Here is a 3158-nt window from a genome sequence, read left to right as displayed (position 1 = left end):
GACTTCAGCCAGGTCACGATCTCGCGGTCCGTGAGTTCGAGCCCCGCGTCGGGCTCTGGGCTGATGGCTCGGAGCCTGGAGCCTGTTTCCGATTCTGTGTCTCCCTCTCTCTCTGCCCCTCCCCCGTTCATGCTCTGTCTCTCTCTGTCCCAAAAATAAATAAACGTTGAAAAAAAAAATTAAAAAAAAAAAGGTCTACCAGTTGTGTGAACTGAGCCTCAGTTTCTCCATCTATAAAATGGGAATAAAAATGCAACTATCTCATACAGTGTGTTGTGAGGCTTAAAGGAATTAATATATGTGAAGTAATTTGAACATGCCTGGCATGGGGTAAATGCTGTGTCAGTATTAGCTATTAAATGTAATGCATATCAGGTATATTGCATAGTGTGTAGCACTTTGAAATGTCAGTTTTGGTTTTTTTTTACATTTATCATTGTAGGCCCTTAATACTTGAAGAAAAAGTGAAAGGAATGAATGTTATTTATTGGCTGTAATCTTGGACAGGCTTTAATCTCCTTGTGCCCTAGTTTACTCATCTGCAAAATGGGAGTGACAATACTTGCATTCATTCAACAAACATTCACCCAGTACTTTACTTTCTCCCAGTGTTTATGTACCCAGGATACAGACGAAAGAGACAGGATCTGTGCTCATGGGAACAAACGCACTCAGCACAAGCCAGTGTGGCATTGGTAGGAAGGTACTGTGGCCTGACAGACACCACTCCTTCACATAGTGGTAGATGGACTTAATGGTACCAGTCCTGGAGATCATCATCTGGCAAAGGCCTCATTGGCCACCAGGGCAAATCTGTCTGGATCAATGCTTATGACTCTGAAAACCATATAGAGACGTTTGCCAAGAGGAAATGGTCTGTTCTCAAGTACAGATGAGAGCTGAGGGTCCATGAAGATGCCCAGGATGATGATGACATCCCCAGTGCACAGAACAGGGATGGTGGCATATCTGGAGAGTGACCAGAGTGAGACTCTCACCATGAAACTGCAGAGGGAGGGACACTCACCTTCTGCCTTGCACCCAAGGTCACTGAACACTGGTAGCCATAGTAAATAAGGGGACAGGAGGAGCAAATCTGCTAACGTTCCTCCTGGACTTTCTGAAAAATGAGGGGCCGCCTAGGACCATTGAAGCCATCCAAGCCAACCTACCTCATGGTAATTTACATAAAGGACCCATAATGCATTACTTCATGGGAGCATTTTCTTTTTTTTTTTGTTTTGTGATCTCATATATTTCAACCTAGACTTTATATTGTTATATTACGTACTTTCATTTAATTAATTAAAATATAATTTATTGTCAAATTGGCTAATATACAGTGTGTAAAGTGTGCTCTTGGTTTTGGGGGTAGATTCCCATGGTTCATCGCTTGCATACCACACCCAGTGCTCATCATTGGAGCATTTTCTTTCTTCCACAAATGCTTTGAGTTTCAATCTAAGAGGTGCCTATGATTAGTGGTTGGGCATAGGGGGCCAACATCTTCAGAGTATTGACTCCTTTTGCCTGGATTAGAGGTAGCAATGAGAACTCAGGAAGCTTTGCAGAGCCCAGCCCAAGAGGCAGTTGACAGAAAAGAACTCACGGGAAGACCTCAGGGTTGGACTGAAGCTGAGCATTGTAGAGGCAGTATTGATGAAGGCCGGGTGAACCTGCAGAAGAGGCATCTCCAGAGAATAAAGGTTGGTCTAGAAAGAAACAGGGAGGCGCCCATTACCTTCAGATCTCCAGGGGAAACACCTCCCATCTTCATTGGCTGCAAGTTGTTTATTGAACTAAAAGTAATGGGCCAAGTTTACTGAGCATGAGCTGTACGTCAGGCACTGGAACCTGACCACAACTCTCTGAGGAGGGTTATTATTAGTTCCTATTTTACAGAAGAGCAAACCGAGGATTAGAAAGTTAAAAGACTAGCCCAAAGCAAGTAACAGAGCCAGAATGTAACATCTCTCTGATCCCAGAGCCCATGTTCTTAACCTCTGTGCCAGTGGTTCTTAAATTTCAGTGTGCATTTTCTCTTGGAAAATAGGTAAGGAATCACTGGAGTCCGTGGTTAAAATTGCCAACTCCTGGTCCCTATCCCAAGATTTGGATATCTTTTTGGTATTTTATTGTTTTCTCTAAGAAAATCAAAATGATGTTTTTTGTTGCTATGAACAAGGCAGTTTATTAAAAAGAACACCGATAGAGCGTTCTGGGGGCAGAGCAGTAGACTTACGTTATCATACACTGAAACTGCCAATTCTGTCCATGACCTTAAGCAAGACACCCCATGACTCTCTGAGTGGCAGAACTAGACATAATGGTAGACAGAGAAGAACTAAATGATCCCTTTAGGACAAACTCTGGTTTTCAAACTGATTCCAGGAGCCCCAGAATCTCCCTTAAGGGACAGGAAGCCCATCTACACACTGGGGAGCTGGTTTAGCAGAGGTCACCCTTCCTCCTCCCCTATTCAATCAGAGCTCTCCTGTTTTTATATTTGGCTTTTATGTAAGATCTCTTCCAAACAAAGGAGGTGACAGCATCAGTGAGCAATTAGGAGCACAAACCAGCCCTGTTAGTAACTGTGTGACTTGGGAAAAATCGCTCTACTTCTCGGAGCCTTAGATTGTTCATCCGTAAAATGGGAACTTCACAGGATTATCGTGAAGCTTTAAGGATAGGGCATAAAAAAAGATTTTGATCCACAGCGCATGGCAAGAAACCAATAAATATTGTGTGTATTTAAAGGAACAAAGTAGGTGTAGGTTGCAGTTGCTCGTTTTAAAGGGTTTTTGTGGCTGTCAAGTTTGGAAACCAATATCTCAATCCATCGAACATGGCGTCATTTATAAGGACATTCCCAGTCTGATGGGGGACAACATGGTCTTTTCCCCAAAAAGGACTGGTCTGATAGCTAAGACTTGACTCCATTCCAGAGAATTATTCCTCAGTCAGTTGGATATAAAGTCACAACTGGTGCCCAGTCACCCATTTCTCAGTCCTCCCTGCACCCCACTCCTCCCCTAGACACTCCCCCATTCTTAACAGGCAGCCCGTCCCAGCTTGCTTACAGAGAGGCAGAGTCCACAAGTACCCTCCTTCTTCTCCAGCACGAAGACCTGCACACGGTGATCCTCCTCTATCTTGCT

Source organism: Herpailurus yagouaroundi, unplaced genomic scaffold (genome assembly GCF_014898765.1).
Source record: "Herpailurus yagouaroundi ecotype Mexico unplaced genomic scaffold, PumYag 77, whole genome shotgun sequence".
NCBI lineage: Eukaryota > Metazoa > Chordata > Mammalia > Carnivora > Felidae > Herpailurus > Herpailurus yagouaroundi.
This window is presented reverse-complemented; position numbering follows the sequence as displayed.